Source organism: Arachis hypogaea, chromosome 20 (genome assembly GCF_003086295.3).
Source record: "Arachis hypogaea cultivar Tifrunner chromosome 20, arahy.Tifrunner.gnm2.J5K5, whole genome shotgun sequence".
Lineage (NCBI taxonomy): Eukaryota > Viridiplantae > Streptophyta > Magnoliopsida > Fabales > Fabaceae > Arachis > Arachis hypogaea.
In genome coordinates this window covers 58,326,578-58,347,127 of record NC_092055.1, presented here as the reverse complement: position 1 = coordinate 58,347,127, position 20,550 = coordinate 58,326,578, and the positions used below count along the sequence as shown (strand labels likewise).

Below are 20,550 nucleotides of genomic sequence, written 5' to 3'. Positions count from 1 at the left end.
TCTTGGTTAAGAAATCAGTAACTCAATATTATTAAACTCAGCATAATTGATAATCGTTATCTTGCTAATTGAACTGAACTTCAATAATCCCAACTTTTTCTTAGGAAATAAATAGGATTCGAAGGTCAAACTAATTAGTCCCTTGCAGTTCCTTGAGAAGACGACCTGAGGTTTGAATACTCGGTTAAAAATTTTAAAAGGGTTTGTTACTTGTGACAACCAAAACGTTTGTAAGAAAGGTTGATTGCTTGGTTTAGTAACTATACTTACAACGAGAGTTTATTATAACCTCTAAACCATCAATCCTCAGTTCTTTCACAGTCCTTCATAGAAGATATGAATTTGTACCCACTCATTAAGCATGTCAGGGTGGCATTTTCTTGTCAAATCCTTGAATCTCTCCCAGGCTTCATAAATGGTCTCACCATCCAGCTGTCTGAATGTCTATACTTCAGTTCTCAGCCTATTTACTTTTTGTGGAGGGTAGAACCTTGTCAAGAATCTGTTCATTACATCTTCCCAGGTTGTCAAGCTTTCCTTGGAGAAGGATTCCAACCATTTTGATGCTTTGTCCCTCAAAAAAAATAGAAACAGTAACAATCTATAGGTGTCAGGATGAACACCATTAGACTTAATCGTGTCACATATCCTTTGGAATTTAGTGAGGTTCTCATTAGGGTCCTCTTGGGCACTTCCTCCATAAGAACAATTGTTTTACACAAGAGTTATAAGCTGACGCTTCAATTCGAAGTTATTAGCATTGATAGTTGGCTTTTGAATGCTGCTACTACAGTTTCCTGGGTTTGGATTGATGTATGATCCCAAAACTCTCCTCTCTTGTCCAGCAGGGTTGGCTCCCCCTCTTCTGGCATGGTTGTTCACCTCACCTTCATGATGGTTTTCCATATCATCCTCCATGGTTATATCTAAATCTTCCTCCTCTGCTTTTGCACCAACAACCCTCTTGCCTCTTGCTTCCCTCCTCAATCTCAGGAAGGTTCTTTCCGGTTCACTATCAAATGAGGTTGAATCCTCTCTTCCACCTGTCATATAATAAAAAAGTACAAGAAACAACAAATGTAGAGTCCACTAAAACAGAGTATAGTTAGTTTGGTTAGAGCAATTTATCAAATGGTCAGTGGGTTAGCTTGCTGGAAAGTAAAGCAGTAAGGTAAAACTAACGAAAAACAACTAAAAATTGCAGAGAACAAAAATGAACAACTAAATTTAAAATTCAAAAGAAAAGAAAAATGCTCAATCTAGTTATCCTCCAATTTAATAATTGTCAATACAAAACCAAATCCCTGGCAACGACACCATAAACTTGATACGCAGAAATTTGCCCTTTCAACAAATTTTCTACCCGCAAGTGCACCGGTTTGTCGTCAAGTAAAAACTCACTGAAGAGTGAGGTCGAATCCCACAGGGATTGGTAGATCGATCAATGTTAATTGGAGAATTGTGTTAGTTGAGCGAATCGGATTTAGTTACGAATTGAAGAAAGTAAATTGGCGGGAAACTTAAATTGCAAGAAAGTAAATGAACAGAAATTAAATTGCTGGAAATTAAATGAAAGAATCTTAAATTGCTGGGAATTTAATGGGAATGGGGAATTAGCATGAAAATAAAGAAGCAGAAAGTAAATAGAATGGGTAAGATCAGAGATAGGGGAGTCATTGGGTTTTGGGAGATATTGAACTCTTCGGATCAAATCATTTTCATCTCTTCCTCAATCAATGCATTCATTGACATTACTTGGCAATCTTAGATGATTGGATCCCAATGTCTTGGCTCACCGATCTCTCTAAGCATGAACAATTGCCCAATGTCTTGATTTAATTGCTCATGGAAAGAGTTGAAGTTCGGTCACTGACTATACCACACAAATTCATAGATCAAAGTATTGGTAGAATTACATGTCACTATATCCATCCAAACCCTAATCTAATCCAATGTGAGAAAGCAATTCTAGCATGAATTCTTCATTCCTCTCTCAAGACAACTATCCAATTGAATTAAGACCGAAAGCTTTCTAACAAAAATCAAGAGAAAAAAAAGAAGAAGATGATGAAAACTACTATTGATCCATTGAATTACAATAGAGCTCCCCTAACCCAATGAAAGGAGTTTAGTTGTTCATAGCTCTTAAAATGGAAATTGGAATTACAAGATACATTCTGGAAATTAAAACAGAGAATTGAAAAGTGTCGTAAGTGTACAAATCAAAAAATGGAAAAAAAGTTTTTTCTAACTTAAATTCTAAGCTATTTATACACTTTCTTCCATTGATCTTGAATCTCTGAACTGGGCTTTTGGCCTTGATGGGATTGGGTTGAAATTGGCTCCAATTGGTTTCCGTTGATGTTGAAAAATTTTAGTTAAGTGATGAATTTAGTTAAGCGAATATTTGATGATTTGAGTAATTATGATTAACAGAAGTAAAATTACAAGAAAGTAAAAGTTATGGAATGAAAATTAGCTGAATCTTAAAGTGCAAGGAAAGTAAATTGCAGAAACTTAAAGTGCAGGAAAGTAAAAGAGTTGAAACTTGAAGTGCAAGAAATATAAATTGCTGAGTCTAAATTGCTGAAAAATGTAAATTGCTTGAAGAGTAAAAGGATTTGGGTACTGGGATTCAGAATTGAACAAGAAAATGCAAGCTAAAGTGATTCAGAGAGCTATGAGATGAAGAGATTCAGCTCAGCAGCCAAACAGAAATGTAAAATTGCTTGAAGAAACAAACAGCAAGAAAAATTAACTCAATTCTAAAATTTTAAAAGAGAAATTGAAGATCGAAGAAGAGCAATGAGATCAGAAAACAGATCTAGATCTCAATTACTCCCTTGATCAATCAGAAAAGAAATTGCAGAAGAAATGAAAATGAAAACAGCAAAGAAGATTTAGATCCAAGTCTCCAATTCTCAGAATTTTATAAAAGAAAAGCAAAGATGATTTTCATATCAAGAAATTCAATGGAGTTCTTCAATCTCAATCCAAGAACCCAAAAATAGAAAATAGAAATTGCAAAAGAAAGAAAATGAAAACAGAAAGCAAACTAGATCTAATCCCAATTTCCAAATTCAAAATGAAAACTAAAGTGAAAAACTAAAAATGAGCCAAAGGTCCCTCTACAAATTGAATTTGATCCTATTGATACACTTTCTATTTTGGTCTTCAGATCTTGGAATGGGCCTTTTGATTTTGGATTTGAGGAAACAATGGATCCGAATGGCATTTCATTGAAAATGGGTTGGAGGCATGCTCCAGTGGAGCGCTCCGTTGGCTTTTGTGAACTTGGCGTTCACTTAGCATTGTGTGCCTTCCTCGTGCCAAGCCCTCTTGCCTAGCATTTACTCTTTGAACGCTACGTTCAAATTGTGAACGCTACACTTAATGCTGAGCCTTCCTCCCCATGAGAAGCAGGAAAACGTTGGTAAGAGAGAACGCTGCATTATCAATTTTGAACGCTACCCTTCTTTGGGCGTGCTTCCTCTTCGAGCGCTACGTTCACCATTTTGAACGTTCCTTGTGAGCTTCCTCCCTCGAAGCTTAAATCCATGATAAAGGTGGAAGGAGTGAACGTAGCATTCACATCTTTGAACGCTACCCTTGTTGCTTTGCTCCCTTGGTTTAAAGGTCACAAAAACGTTGCCAAAAGTGAACGTGGCGTTCACTCATTTGAATGCTCATGCCTTGGTTTGGTTGGTTCCCTTGTTAACGCAACACTTTACTGTCATGGGCCATGCTTTTAAAAGCGTGGCCTAAGGTCCAAAGCGTGCTCAAACTTCAAAGTGTGCCAAAAATTCCTCTTTCCTCTGTTTGAGCTTAATTTATGCTTTCTGCTTCTTTTCCTTTATCTTTTCACCTATCATCAACCAAACAAATACATCAAAGCCTTGGCATAATTATTAACTCTTGCATCATTTATATTATTAACTAAATCTTGCAAGAAATCTAATGAAAATGCATAAAATTACCAATGTTTGATTAAATCTAGACAAGCATGAAATTCTCACTCAAACACTTACTTATTGCCTAAAAATGCATGAAAACCAAGTGAAAACTAATGAAATAGGCTTGTAAAACTAGCCTAAGATGACTTGTCATCAGTTCTCTGGTGTCTAGGGACGCGTACGCGTGGGTGGATCAGCGTGACTCACTAAAGGCAAATCGTGGCTAGCGATTTCTAGCTCATTTTGGGCCCAATCCAACTCATTTCTGATGCTATTGAACCCAAGGATTTAAGGGAGATTGAGCCAAGTAGTCATAGTTAAGTTTTCATTATGGTTTAGGTTAGAATTCTAGAGAGAGAAGCTCTCCCTTCTCTCTAGAATTTAGGGTAGTTTAGGTTTAATTTTCTTAAATCCAATTTTCAATTCTTGTTTTGATTTAGTCTTCCCCTTATTTCTTGTTATTATATCTTTGTTCTTCTAGTTTTACTTGTCATTTCTTATTTTGCTCTCTTTAATGTTGATGAACCATTGTTGGATCTTAATTTCTTCTAATGCAATTTCATGTTTCCATGTCTCTTTTATGTTCACCTTCATTGTTATTGTTGATTTCTTGCTTATGTTAGTTATGGGTTCCTTTAATTCTTTCATTTTATGATGTTTACTTTTCTTGCAATCTAGGTGTTTGATGAAATATTTTCACTAGGTTTTGGGTAGTTTTCTTTACTCTTGGCCTAGGCTAAGGGGATTGAGTGACCTTGAGTCATTGCGTCTCAATGAATTGGTGATTTGAGAACCCTTGATGGTCAATTTGATAACCATTGATACTAGCCTACTACTAAGTCAATTAGTAGTTAGGTTAGAACCTATGGATTGATGTTGATCAAGCCATTTGATATACTTCAATCACAGAAGTAGACTTAATGAGCTTGGTTACTCATAATTGTCAATATATGGTTTGTTGACAAGGATGGTGATCTCAATTTCTCATGTCTTAGCCAAGAGTTATTTCCATTTCTTTTATTAGTTCTTGTTATTTTACTTTCTTGCCATTTACACTTTCTTGTCAATTTCCAAATGAAACCCCCCATTACATCTTCATAGCCAATAATTGAGCACTTCATTGCAATTCCTTGTGAGATGACCCGAGGTTTAAATACTTCGGTTAATTATTATTGGGATTTGTACTTGTGACAACCAAAATTTTTTATGTGAGAATTGTTTGCTGGTTTGGAGCTATGCTTACAATGAAGTTCTTATCTCTATAAGAGAAATTCTAGACCGACACTCAATTTCTCTTCATCAAAATGCCGCCGTTGCCGGGAAATTGCAATGGTGTTATATTATTGGCTATTGTGAATATTGTGAATATGTTTGCCTTTTGCTTATTTGTTAGTTTTTGTTAGCTTTAGGACTTTGTTGCTTATTTTTGTTAGCTTTTGTTTTTATTTGCTGTTATGAATTCTCACCACTTTGGCTATGAGTTAGGTTCAAATTATGTTTTAGGGAATGGGAGATACAATGATAACATGCATCAAGGATGGAACCATCAAAGATGGGAGGAGCCTCAAGGGATTGATCAACCTTCTTGGCAACAACAACCTCCGGATTCTTATGGGTATAATTCCAATCCTAATGCATATCAATCTAATGGATGTGGTGACCTTTATTGTGATTGTCAACAACCACCACCATATGCCTATGGACCACCTCCTCAACATAATTTTGAACCACCTTACTCACAAGCCCCTTTTCACCAAACACCTCCATATGACCCTAATCCTTACCCACTATACCAACCACCTTATGAGCCATATGAACCATATGTTGAAACACCCCAATTTAACCACCAATACCCTCAAGAACCACCACCTCACTATCATTACCAAGATGAATCACCTCCCATGTATGATAACTTTTAACCACAAAATAAATTCCCCTTTCCACCACAACCCTCTATGGAAGAATACCCATATCCATCAATCCAAGAGTAATATGATCCTAGTTATACTAGCCAAGTGGAACAAGAGCCAATGGATCATCTCAAGGAAGCAATGGATCGGCTTCAAGCAATAATCCGTCAAAAGGAGAAAGAGGAAGCCCTAAGGATGACTTAAGCTATCGAGGGTAACCTTGACAAAATTAAAGCTGCCTTGGACTCATGGGACTCATGCAACAAGCAAAGTCCCTCCACGGATGAATGTGAGAAATCAACCGAAGAGAGGAGTATGAAGGAAATTTTGGAATCCCAACATGAGGACAAGGAGATGGGGCATGTCTTGCAACAAGTGGAGGAGGAAGAGATTGTTGAAGAAGAAGAAGTGGTTGAAGAGTTAGAGGAAGTTGAACAAGAGGTGGATTTCAAGCTTGAGAACTGATGGTGTGCAGAAATTGGCAAATTAAAAATTGTTAAAACATTTACGTTGTAAGTATAGTTCTTAACTTGCCAGAAATCTGCTCCTCAATTTAGAAAGGTGTCACAAAAAATTGAATTTAAAATACTGGGAGTATGAATCCCAGGTCGTCTCCCAACGAGTCGCAGAAAAGTGTGTTATTTTATTAATCAGAGGTTTTCAAAAAAAGGTTTGAATTGGGCAAACAGGAAATTAAATTGGTAAATTTGAATAATGTAAATAAAAGCCTTGACTGGGAATTGATTAGTTGAAATCCCTATTATTGTTGGAATGAATTTCAGGATTAATTGACAATTAAAGGTTATCCTGTTTAGTTATCCTTCGCTAGGTGAAGGAAAGTCAAACAAGTTGGAATGCTATGTCCGTTCACAAGTTGCAATCCACTTAATAAAAAGGGATTGGTGTTAGTGATTAGGAGGCAATCCAACCATAAACCCAATTGCAATTTTTCTTTCAAGCCTTCCAACTCAAGGGTTCCTTTCAATCAATTCCCCATCAAGTTAGGGAACTACTCGCTCATTGTGAATGTAAAATTCATAGCATATAAAAAGGAATTAAAGAAAGACATTGTAAATAAAGTTAAAATAGTCAATTAAAAATAAAAGTGATCCTTGTATTAAATAATCCTAAGAATATTCCAATGGTAAAATTACACAAAGCAAGGAACATGGAAGATTAAACCAAGTAAAGAAAACGAACTAGAATGACGAAGTCTTGATGAGGTAATAACTCTTCTCAGTGTTCCAATGCCAAAAAAAGTAAGAGAAAACTAAAATCCTAAGAACTCTGAATGTGTAGAGAGAAAACCTAGAGGAAGAGCAAAACTAGATCTAAAAACTAAAACTGTGTAGAATGAATGTTGTCCTTGGTTCCTACATGTTCTCTGGCTCTAGTCTACTGTTCCGGGCCGAAAACTGGGTCAAAATAGGGCCCGAAATTGCCCCCAGCGAATCTGTAAATTATGCAGATCGCGCAAGTCACGCGATCGCGTCGCTCATGCGGACGCGTCATTCGCGTTTCTGCTTTGCCACGCGGACGCGTCGTCCATGCCTCCGCATCGCTCGTACTTTTCCATTTCACGCGGTTGCATGATCCATGCAGCTGCGTCACTGCGATTTGATCTTCTTCGTGCGGTCGCGTCGCCCATGCGGCCGCGTCGCTTCTCGCTGGTCATCTCGTCAATTTCTTGTGTTCCTTCCATTTTTGCTTCCAATCTCCAACTCATTCTTGCCCTATAAAACCTGAAATGCTTAACACACAGATCACGGCATCGAATGGAATAAAGAAGAAGTAAAATGTACAATTAAAAGTCTCTAGGAAGCAGTTTTCACTCATGTAATAATTTCAGGAAGGAAATATAATTGCATGCTATTTTAATGAATAAGTGTGTCAGGATCATGATAAAGCCACACAATTAAACACAATATAAACCATAAAATTGTGGTTTATCAACCTCCCCACACTTAAACATTAGCATGTCCTCATGCTTAATTGAAGGAGATAAAGTAAACAAGTATGAACATGCAGAAACTCATGCAATGCAATGCAATCCTATATTTATATGAATGCAACTATATGATTCTTGTCCACTTGATCAAAAGTAAATAAGTTCTTCAAAATAATTATAATTCAAATTCCACTAATTCAATTCTTATAAAGTAAGAGCAGATAAAAATGCAAGAGGATAGCTCATGAAAGCAGGGAACATAGAAATTCAAGCATGGAACCCTCACTGATGGTGTATGTACACTCTAGTCTCTCTAGTGTATAGGGTAATCACTCTATTCTTCTCTAATCATGCTCTCTAACTTTTTTTTTCTCCTAATCAATCAACAACAGTTAACATACCAATGCAAACATCATGAGGTCTTTTCAAGGTTGTAATGGGGCTAAGGTAAAGGTAGGGATACATATATGGTCAAGTGTGCTTATAAATTGAATCTTTAATTAACCCAAGCTTCAACCCAACCTATATATTTTACATGACTTTAGAATTCATGCCTAGCTACCCAGAGTTCCCCTTTTACATTCCATACTCATGTATCAACTTTTTATTTCAATTTTTATCATATGTGCATTGATCCTTGAATTCTTAATTCAGCATTGGGGTAATTTTGCCCCTTATTTATTTATTGCTTTTTAAATTTTTTTTAACATAAAAATAAACATTAGTTATCAATGCACATAGATTTTTAATTCTTATAGTTTCACATAAGTAGGTATCCAAATTCCCATTGTATTATCATGACATATTCCCTTAATAACTTTTGTTCCCACAATTTCCCATTCTTAACTAGCACACACAATTCTATCTTAAGCTAACCAAAGATTCAATTTGGGATATACAATTGTTTTTCCGCTTAAGGCTAGTAATGTGGTGAAATATAGAACAAATGGGATTTAATGGCTCAAAGTGGTTAACAAAGGTAATTAAAAGGGTAGGCTTAATATGGATAAGTAAGCTAAACAAATAATGGCCTGAATCATATGCAAGCATACAAATATAATAAATATTGGACATATAAGATAAAACAAAATATAGATTACAATCATAGAGAAGTAAACACACAAGAATAAAATAATTATGGTTAAATAATGTAACCATTCATAAAGGCTCAAATCTCACGGGTTGTGTGTTCTTTAGCTCAAACATCATGTTCCAAATATAACTTCAAGCAAATTTATCATAAAAATTTTGAAAATTAGTGAAATTTTGTTCCAAAGACAGAGTCTTAGAAGAAACTTATTGTCTTTTCAATCAGGTAGAACATGTATGAAACTAACCTATTACTATGCAATTTATCCTATTCTATAAAAGAAAGAAAATCTAAATAAATATCCTAATTTATTGGTGCTAGGGAAGAGAAATTACCTCCGAAAGTCAGGTACTGACCGACCTCCCCACACTTAAGGCTTTGCACCGTCCTCGGTGCCATCTGTCAGGAACAAGGGTGGGCTGGTAGCAGTATCTCCACAGTCGGGACCATCATGGCTCCCTGTGCTGGTAAAGGAAGTGGAGTCCGGGGTGTCTGAGTCCTTGAATTTTCCCTTGAGTAGCTCCTTGAGGTGTTTGAATCGGCGCTCGTTACGGCACTTTCTTAACTTCGCTTTCTGATCTTGCCGATCCAACCTTTGGATTATTTGCTGGAGCAGTTCATCTGTTGTAGGTGCTTGTGGTGGTGAAGAACGGATATCTTCAACCGGAGCAGTGGGAAGGCTTGTAGTAGCTGCTGAAAGTCTGAGGTATTTCCCATTAGGGACATACTGATCATCCCGTGGGAGCATGGCTTTGGTGTCTCCAACTCTGTAGGAAACTCCGGCTGCTGAGACAAGATCTGAGACCAAGGCGAGAAAAGGTAAATTACCCGCAATTTGTACGTGTCCCATGGCATTCCAGATATGTCTTGGTAGATTCAGAGGCTGGTCTATAAGGATGCACCATAGTAGAACGGCCATGTCCACAGTGAAGGAGGACTCGTGAGTGCTCGGAAAGACGTAATGGGACATGATTTGTGCCCATACGCGAGCCTCCAAGGTAAGTGCTGAAGCCAATATACCCTTAGGGCGGGTACGATGGTATCCGTAGATCCAACGGCTGCCAGGTAGTGCGATAACTCTGAGAACAGCTTCCCAGTCAAATTGGTACATCTAGCGCTTGAGTGCGGCTTCTTGAAAGGCGTCCATTCCTTCTGGAATAGGGGGAAGACTCAAAGCTTATTGGATAGCCTCTTCTATAATGGGGACTTGCTTCTGACGTACATAGACAGACTGCAGAGTAGGCAGGTAGAAGTTAGAGTAGAACTCGACTACCCAAGAAAGATTGACCTGCTTCTGTTGTCTCTGTAGGAAACCCCATTGTCTTCGTGCAATTTGTGGCTCAACAAAAGTAGCAATATTGGGCGGGAGGATAAGAAGGTGTTCGTTGTTGTAACTCCTTTCAGCTAGAATAGGGAACATCTGCTCACAATAGCGATTGGAAAATCGCGCAGTGTCCTTCGCTGGAAAGGCTTTCTCCTTTTCATCAACCTTTATGATCCTCTTAACTCTTTTTGTTGAGGGCTTGACTGCAGTTGAAGAAGGCTCTACCACTAGTGCTCTTTTAGTTCCTCTTCTTGCTGGAGGTTTGGGAGTAGCTTTCTCTTTTCCTTTCTTGGTGGCCATCCTGAAAAAGGGAAGAGAAGGTAAATTAAATTCAAAGAGATATATAGCAATGAAGAGAACGAAAAAGGGATGGTTGTAAATGCACATTAAAAGGTAAATGATGTTAACACATGCTCATGAGTACATATAAAAGATCATTAATGGAGAATAGTTAGTGCATATGATGACAAGTGAATACAAGGTGTTTATTGGCATGCCGGCAAAGGGCATGAGTAGCATAGACCAAGCATTACTTTGTAACAAACCATCACGTTTGTATTGACAATTAAATTCAATTAATATAATAGTAAAGGGGATTTGTGAAAAGCAAGCATTGAATAGTAGAATAACATAGGGAAGTGCATAATGCCATATGGGCTTTTTCACAAACACATAGCATGCAAGGTAAATTAATTATAGAAAGTATTAAAGTGAACATGCAAGCAACCCTTTAAAGAAAATAATATATAATTGTCAAACAATTTGCAACAATCCACAAACATATAATGAAAAATAATGACTCAAATAAAATTCTAACACCATGTAAAAAGGAATGAATAATGAAAAGAAAAAGAAAAGAAAAGAAAATAACATATAAAATAAGAAGAATGATAGAAAAAAAAGGGTAAAGAAGAAAATAAAACCTTGTTAATGGAGGTGAGGGAGAGAGAGTGGAAGGTGAGATAGAAGGAAGAAGAGAAAAGGAAGAAATAGGGAGGGAAAAGAGAACAATAGGATTTGGAGAGAAAAAGATATGATATTTGACAAAATTAGAGAAACTGTGCGCTGCAAGCGACGAGATAGCATAGGGCATGCGGTCGCGTGACTTGCGCTTAAGGTGGTTGACGTGGTCGCATCGGCCACGCGGTCGCATGACCCAATTTGTGCCAGTGGCGCGAGGGTTGCCTCGCACTCGCACAACTCTCTGTTCAAAATCATTAAATGCCAAATTCTAGATGACGCGATCGCGTGGGGCATGCGATCGCGTGAGTGGGCTTCAGAAGGGAACAACGCGGCCGCGTGGGGCACGCGGTCGCATGAAGGGGATTGCACTTCCAGCGCCAGTCCAGCACCACTCTAGCACAACTTTCAGCTGTGCACCCTTTGTATGTCGAAAATCAGGGCACGCAGTCGCGTGGGGCACGCAGTCGCGTGGGAGGTTAGTATGCCCATATGACGTGATCGCGTCAGCGACGCGGTCGCGTGGGACGATTTGTGCCATTGGCATGCCTCCAGCCACACTCCAGCGTGACTCTCTGTTCGTTTTTATTTTTCTCCCCTCTCTATGCGACGCGGACGCGTCGCTGATGCGGTCGCGTCGCATGGCAAATTTTTTTCTTTAATAAATATGCAGATGCAGATGCACGAAAGTACTGATAAAGAGAAGAGTTATTGAATATGAGAAACTAAAAATAAAGAAAAGAACAATCATACCATGGTGGGTTGTCTCCCACCTAGCACTTTGCTTTAACGTCCGTAAGTTGGACGCTCCACTAGCTCAATCTTCTGCTATGTGGGGGTCTTCCAAGAGGAAGATCTCAAGCTCTTTATTCTTCTGTATCTTCTCGCCATGGTATTGCTTCAAACGGTGTCTATTAACTTTGATAAGTTAAGAGTGTGAAGGATGGCTTAGGTGATAAACTCCGTACGGTTCGGCCTTCTCTACTCTGTATGGACCTTCCCATCTTGATCTCAATTTGCCTAGCATGAGCCTCAGTCGAGATTTGTAAAGGAGGACTAAATCCCCAGGCTGGAACTTCTTTTTCTTGATGTTCTGATCATGTACAGCCTTCATCTTTTCCTTGTATAGTTTTGAGTTCTCATAAGCTTCTAGGCGAAGGCTCTCCAGTTCTTGTAGTTGCAACTTCCTTTCAGCTCCGGCTTTCCCAATTTCCATGTTGCACTCCTTAACTGTCCAAAAGGCTTTGTGCTCCACTTCAACTGGAAGATGACAAGCTTTTCCATAAACTAAGCGGAAAGGACTCGTCCCAACGGGTGTTTTATATGCTGTTCTATATGCCCAGAGTGCATCTTGTAGCTTGGTGCTCCAGTCTTTTCTATGGGGTTTGACTAGCTTCTGCAAGATATGCTTTATTTCTCTGTTTGACAGCTCGGCTTGCCCATTGGTCTGAGGGTGGTATGCTATTGCAACCTTATAAATTATCCCATGCTTCTTCATTAGTCATGTTAGTCTCCTGTTACAAAAATAGGTGCCTTGATCGCTCACGATTGCTCGTGGTGATCCAAAGCGACAAATAATGTGGTTTCTCACAAAGGAAATAACAGTGTTAGCATCATCAGTGTAGGTAGGAATTGCTTCCACCAACTTGGAAACGTAATCCACAGCTAACAATATATAAAAATATCCATTAGAATTTGGAAATGGACCCATGAAGTCAATGCCCCAAACATCAAAGATTTCACAGAAAAGCATAATTTGTTGAGGCATCTCATCCCTCTTGGATATATTACCAAATTTTTGGCATGGGGGGCAAGATTTACAAAATTCAGCAGCGTCTCTAAAAAGAGTAGGCCACCAGAATCCACAGTCCAAGATTTTTCTAGCAGTTCTCTGAGGGCCAAAATGTCCTCCACTCTCAGATGAGTGACAAGCCTCTAAAATGGACTGGAATGTATCCTTAATATGCTCAAGGCGACTGATGCGCATAAACTAGTTATGCTACGATTTAGGAAATTGCACGATCGGCAAAATTCCTTCCGGCAAGTGCACCGGTTATCGTCAAGTAAAAACTCACAATAGAGTGAGGTCGAATCCCACAAGGATTGGTTGAGTGAGCAATTCGGATTAGAAGTGTGTTCTAGTTGAGCGGAATCAAGATTGAGATGAGAATTGCGGAATGTAAAATTGGCGGGAAAAGTAAATGACAAGAAATTGAAATGGCGGAATCTTAAATTGCATGAATTAAAGAGCAGAAACTAAATTGCTGAAATTAAAAGGGAATGGGGGTGATTGCATGAATTGAGTTGCAGAATGTAAAGAGAAGATGTAATCAGAATTGGGGGATTCATCGGGTTATAGGAGATATTGAGATCTCCGAATCAAAACATGTTTATCTCTTCCTCAAGCAATGCGTTCATTGAATTTTGCTTGGCAATCTTATATGATTGGATCCCAATCCCTTGGCTCACCAATTCTCTCTAAAAATGAACAAATTCCCAATCCCTTGGTTTAAATGTTCATAAGAAGAGATGATGCTCGATCACTGATTATACCACACAGTTTCATGAACCACAATTTGGTAGGATTACATGTCACAATATCCATCCAAACCCCAATCCAATTCACTGTGAGAAAGCTTCTCTAGCATGAATCCTCCATTCCTTTCCCAAGGTTCCGAAGGATTCCAATTATGGGTAATTTCTTCCCCAAGACAACTACCCAATGGAATTAGATCGAGAAGCTTTCTAACAAAATTCAAGAGAAAAGATTGAAGAAGAAGATAAACTATTATTGATTCATTGAATTACAATAGAGCTCCCTAACCCAATGAAAGGGGGTTTAGTGAGTCATAGCTCTGAATTCAATTACAAAGATATGAAAACTAGCTAAAAGTGAAGGTAAAAGTCCTTTCTAACTTAAATTCTATCCTATTTATACACTTTCTATATTGAGCTTCTGTTGTGTTTCTTGGGCTTTGAGGCCTCTCCCTGTTTTCCTTTTGCCTTGGGTTTATGATCCATAATCTTGATGAGGCTGCTGATCCAAATTCTGTAACATTCATTGAGCCAACTTAGTGATAATCAAATAATGGCACATGACTCAATAAATTGAAATTTCAGACTCATCAATCCTTCAGGCCCAATCCCATAAACCATGATATTCAATTGGGTTTCATACCAGAATAAGTTTAAGTTAATGTTTGTGCTCAAATACTAACTTAAACCACAATATTTTTGGTCCAGAAACCTTTTCCAAGAGTGGCATTTAAGTTGCAGTTCAAGCTTAAACTGCAGCTTAAACGCCAGACACTTCCAGTGAGGCCTTTTGTAGAAGCACGTTTAAGCTTCAGTTTAAGGTTAAACTGAAGCTTAAACGTGGAAATGGAAGAAGGCAGCCCTGGAGAGTCATGTAGTCGAACACGTTTAAGCTTCAGTTTAAGGTTAAACTGAAGCTTAAACGTGGATATAGGAAGGGCAGCCCTGGAGGTCGAACACGTTTAACCTCCAGTTTAAGGTTAAACTGGAGGTTAAACGTGGAAGCTTAGAAGGGTAGCCCTGGAGGTGTCGAACACGTTTAAGCTCCAGTTTGAGGTCAAACTGGAGCTTAAACGTGGAAATGGAGAGAGCAACCCTGGAGGAGAAAACTTGGTCGAACACGTTTAAGCTCCAGTTTGAGGTCAAACTGGAGCTTAAACGTGGAAATGGCTCCCTGGTGCTTTTCCCATTCTGGCGTTTAACCTCCAGTTTAAGGTTAAACTGGAGGTTAAACGTGGAACTCCTTCCTGAGTGGCATTATCATTCTGGCGTTTAACCTCCAGTTTGAGGTCAAACTGGAGGTTAAACGTGGAATGCTTCTTTGGTGAGACTTTTCATTCTGGCGTTTAACCTCCAGTTTAAGGTCAAACTGGAGGTTAAACTTCAATTCCAGCATTTCTTAGCCTTCATGATTCTGGCGTTTAAGCTCCAGTTTAGGCTTAAACTGGAACTTAAACTCCACATGTGATATTCAAGCTTCCTTTATTGATTTTGTTGCTTCCTTGCTTAGCCTCTTCTTCCCTGAAATCATCCAAACAAATGCATCAAAGTCTTGCAAAATTTCATGAGAAATCTTCCATTCATAGCATTCAAGTAATATAACTAAAACTCATGGAATTTGCATCAAAATCATATTGTTTGGATGGTTCATTGCTTTGTTATTCTTTTAACCATTCTTGGTTAACTTAAGCTCAAGAAAATGCATAAAACCACTAAAACTAACAGAAAAATACTAGTGAAACTAGCCTAAGATGCCTTGGCATCACAACACCAAACTTAATACTTGCTTGTCCCTAAGCAAGTCCTGAGTTATTTAAGAAGAAAGTATGAAACAGAAAGCAATTACATTGGCTATATTAGCAAGCATTTGAAGTTCCTCAGAAGGGTTTTATGCAGAAAGTTGCAGCATCACTTTTTCATTCTTATCAGGTAAGATTATCACTTTTTCATTGCATCCATCAAACACTGCTATGGCCTCTTGTTATTCTTATGTCCTTGGCACTTTTCTCTTCTTTGTTTTTCTTTTCTTTTTCTTAGAGCTTCTTTTGCTCCTTGTTTGCTTAGTGTCATGTGTTGCACAAGCCTTTGGCATTTTCTTTTTCTTATCAGTGCACTACACATATCCACTTTAGGCATTTTAGTTCACATTTCTTCTTGAGACATTGGTGCCCAGCACCTCTTTGTGTGACTAAATGTTTTGTATTTAAGTTGCTCTTGATAATGGACTTTTGGTTGATAATCCCGGGTTAGTTAACCCAAGTTTCCAAGTGTTGAAACACTCCTCAGAACCTATTCATCCAAGCATATCCTTAATACATGAACACCACAGGCATTTGTCTCAGAAGTTCAAACCATTGGTGCCTAGCTTATTTTCTCAATTTTTTTTTTTTGCTTTTTGGTTGCCCTTTTTCAGTGGCTTTTTCTTCTTCTTTTTCTTTCTTTTTCATGGCCAAAGACATTTATTCATCAAGATCCATAGACAGTTTTCAATTTCTACACAAAGAATGATAATTCTACACTCTAATTCCAGTGATCTGACTAAACAATCAAGCATGCATACCACCACTTAATTCTACTTGATTTGTCACTAATTTAGCCAAGTTACTTTTGTTCAAACTTTTCTTTTATTTTTGGAAACAGAACAAGCATGGCAAGCACTCGTTTAAGAAGGTGAAGTTATATCCAAACATCTAGGCATTCACTTTATTCAAAGCAATAAACAGACACTCATACTAAAAAAAAACTCCACATAACACTTAAATGACTTATGATGAAAGAAAGCTCATAAAGACAATCCACCAATGATCATTTGATTATTAAGGAACGAGACCACCTCTTATTTATTGCTTGGTTCTTCTTAATTCTTGGGATCCTGCTTCTTCTTGCTTCCTGCCTCTTTTTGACCACTTGTGCTTCCTTTGTCTTTTCTTATGAGCTTTTTCCAGAATCCAGCCTTTTTCATCGTTTCTTCCACTCCTTTTTCAAGGATCATTGCCTTGTTTATTTCTCCTTCTTTCCTCCCTTTGAAATACTCATCAAAAGCTGGGAATGCTGGGTCCATCTTGTGTAGATGTTCCCCTATGTAGTTAAGCTTGATTTGCGAACTGATGTTGTAATCAGCTTGGACTGAGTATCTTGCATTCTGTAAAGTGGTGGCTTCCTTGATTGCCAAGACATTGGCATCTTGGTGTTGGCATATGTGGCTGAAGGATTCCTGTAAGTGTAAATTCTGTTCCCTTTGCAGATCGAAGAATCTTGATTCAAAGTTCCTTTGCATATCCATCATTTTTAGGTGAAAGTCCTCTTGTCTCTCCTGAGACCTCATGTATTGTTGAGACATTCCTTCCATGATTTCCTGCATTCTGCTCATATCCATGGGGTCTCTGGGAATTCGTTGTCTTCTTTCTGGAATTGCTTGCTCTTCTTGCTCTTCTTCTCTGTCTTCTCCTTCCTGTCTTTCTTGTTCTGCTTCTTGCTCGGCTTCCACTTGTTGCCCTTCTTCATTTCTTCTTCTTGTATGTCTTGGAGGAGTTGGGCCAAGAGTCATTCTGTACGCAGTTATGGCCAATCCAGGATATAGCCAATTAGGTCTTTCATCCTCAAGTGGTACTTGGGCATCAATGCATAGTCTAATGATAGTGCTAGGGAAGTGGAGCCAGGATTCAGGGTCACTTTTCTCACTAAACTCTTGTATCTGTTCAGCAATGAGTTTATGAACTTTGATCTCCCCTCCCACCATAATGCAATGTAGCAAGATGGCTCTTTTAGGGACTATTTCTGAAGAGTTTGCAGTGGGTAGGATGGATCTCCTAACTATTGCATACCACCCTTTAGCTTCAGGTGTTAGGTCTCCCCTTCTCAAGACTCTTGGAGCCCCTCTTGTTTTTCTCACCCATTCAGCTCTGATGGCACAAAGGTCTTCAGCAATAGTTGCATAGTCAGGTTCTCCTATCATCCTTTCTTCATAACTTGCTTGGCTGAAATGTATGTTTTTCAGGCCAAGGGTTTTCATGATTGCTTTGGGACTGAAGTCAACTTCCACCCCTCTCACATAGCTTTTGTATGTGGGTTTCTTGGTTGGATCCTCCCTTACTGCATTTGCATAAAACTCTTTCACCAAGTTGATGTTGATTTTAGTGATTGGCTTAGTCAGGAGCTCCCACTTCCTCTTTTTGATCTTTTCCCAAACACCTGGGAACTCATCCTTTTCAAGGTCAAAGGGAACCTCAGCTAGTACCGTTTTAGGTCTCATCCATTCGGCTTGAATCTCATGGAAAACTGATCTGTATCTCCATGCATCGAATTCCCTGTTTTCCTCCATTGGCTGCTTGTCTTTTCTCCTTTTGTGGCTAGATGAAGCTGCCATTGGTTCTTTAGTTTTGGTAAGTGACAAGCTAAAGTTGACAAGGTGAAGCAAGAAGTGTTGTTGGAAGTGTGGGGAGGTTGTTTTCGGCAAGAGATAGTTTATGCTATGATGAAGGAAATGTGCATGAAGGAGATTTGGTGGTGTTGAACTTGTTCCCCAAGTGGTTCTTTATAGTGCCCGTAAGTGCAAAATGTACGGCTAGGGTGATTTGTGCAGGGTGGTTTGATGGTAAATATATGAATTAGGGAGAAGGACGAATTGCTTTTCATTTTCTTGGAAGTATTCTGGGTGCATTAGGTTGTACATGTAGCTATCTTTTCTTGCAGAACTTCCTTTTCCCATGTGTTAGTTTCAAAGACTTGTGAATTTTCTTTTTGACCAAGCATCGTACCTCCCTTTGTCTTTTTCCTCCATTTTTGTCTTTTCTTTTGTACCTGCACAAACAAACAAGTTTGCTATCATTTTTCGGTCCATGTGAATTATGAATAGTACTTGCACATGTAAATCAATGATTGTCTTTATGAGCTTATAGCCATGACTTCTACATGTATGCACACTTATTATTTGGACACCAAACTTAGTGTTTGGTCAAGTCTCCTGATGACATGAAATCCATATTGGTTGTCCTTAATGAATGTGCTTAATTCTAATAAATCATAGTCACCTTGGCTCTTTGATTCTAAACAAATTTACTACCCTAAGTAATTGAGACCAAAGCATTAAAACATGCGAATGGTATACTTGTCATGAATTTCGAAATCCAGAGGAACTTCGTGCTTTTCATGAACCGTGTTCAAAGAGGAACACCAAACTTAATCTTTGGTTGTGCACTAAAAATTGAATGCATTTTGAATAAAATTTGGGGTGCCTTCAGGCACACCAAACTTAGAGGCAAATTGCATTTTACATGCAATGTTTAGTGCACTCTTTCAGCAGTTGTCCTGAGGATTCAAGTTCATGCATAAGAAACCATGCTTTATTAGATGCACAACAAAACAAAAAAAAAGTAAGGGTATTAAAACATGGGTTGCCTCCCATGAAGCGCTTCTTTAACGTCACTAGCTTGACGGTTGTCCCTTGTTAGGGTGGATTGTAGTGCTTGACGTCTTCTCCTCTCACTATGAAAACGTCCCCACTTGATTCATTCATGACCTCTAAATGTTCCATAGAAAGAACTTTCCTGATTGTGAACACTTGAGGGAGCTGGGAAGGAATGGTTTTGAGGCCAGGTGGGATTGGTAGATAATGACTTGATATCACGTTATCTCCCGGAGAAAAACCTTCAGTGGGAATTTTCTTGTTTCTCCACCCTCTTGGCAATCTCCCTATCACTCTTCCCTTTCTCTTGAGGATTTCTTCATTGACCCTTATGTCAGGAGGATCCTTCTGATCTGTTTCCACTGATTCTTGTGGCTTTAACTCTTGCAACTCTTGTTTGCCTTCCAAGGACTGTTTTAGAGTTTCAGCTGCTGGATTACTTTCCTCCAAACACAGATGGCTACTATCATCCTTAGGCTTTTCAGGTTCTGGTTCAGGCTCAGATGCAGGTTTGAAAACTTTGAAAATGAGCTGTTCATCATGTATTCTCAGAATTAGCTCTCCTTGTTCTACATCTATGAGCGCTCTAGTAGTGGCTAGAAATGGTCTGCCCAAAATGATAGGGTGTAAGTAGCTTTCCTCCATGTCCACAATGACAAAGTCTGTGGGGAAGTAATAATCCCCCACTTTCACCAGCACATTTTCAACTATCCCTTCAGCTTGCTTCTGAGTTTTGTCAGCCAGTTGTATGATTACATCAGTGGATCTCACCTCATTCAGTTGTAGCCTCTTCATAAGAGTTAGAGGCATCACATTTATGCTAGCTCCTAGATCACAGAATCCTCTGTCAATTTTTGTTTCCCCTATGATGCAAGGGATATGAAAACTTCCTGGGTCCGTTTTCTTAGAGAGTGTGTCTTTCTTGATGAGAGCACTGCATTCTTTGTTCATTGTTACCGTTTGTCCTCCCTTCAAAACTCTTTTCTTGCTTAACAATTCCTTTAAATACTTGATGTGTGTAGGCATTTGATGGAGAATCTCAAGAAAGGGAATATTGACATGGAGAGAGTTAAATGTCTCTAAAAACCTTGAATAGGTTTTCCCTTTTTCACCTCCTCCTAACCTCTGAGGAAATGGTGCTTTTGGTTGGTATATTTCCAGCATGCCTTTTTGCAGTTCCTTGGCTTGCTCAGTTCCACTTTCCTGCTTAACTTCTTCCACACCTTCCTTCAAGATTTCTGGCTCCTGCTCTGAGGGCCTGATTCCTTCTTCTCCTGAAACTTCCTTCAATATGGTGATGGCCTTGCATTCTTCCCATCTCACTCTCTTTTGTTCCCCTTTAGGATTCTTTTCTGTGTCACTAGGGAACACTGCAGTTGATTTGACGGCCTGTTGAGATAGCTCTCCTACTTGAGACTCCATCCTC

General features: G+C 38.8%; 1 non-coding gene across 1 annotated transcript; it reads left to right on the top strand.

The window, feature by feature from the left end:
• The first annotated feature begins 361 nt into the window (after nucleotides 1-361).
• On the top strand, nucleotides 362-465 carry LOC112788532 (small nucleolar RNA R71). Its single transcript, XR_003195891.1, has one exon. It is a non-coding gene; the product is annotated as a small nucleolar RNA R71 (small nucleolar RNA).
• Nucleotides 466-20,550: the final 20,085 nt, after the last annotated feature.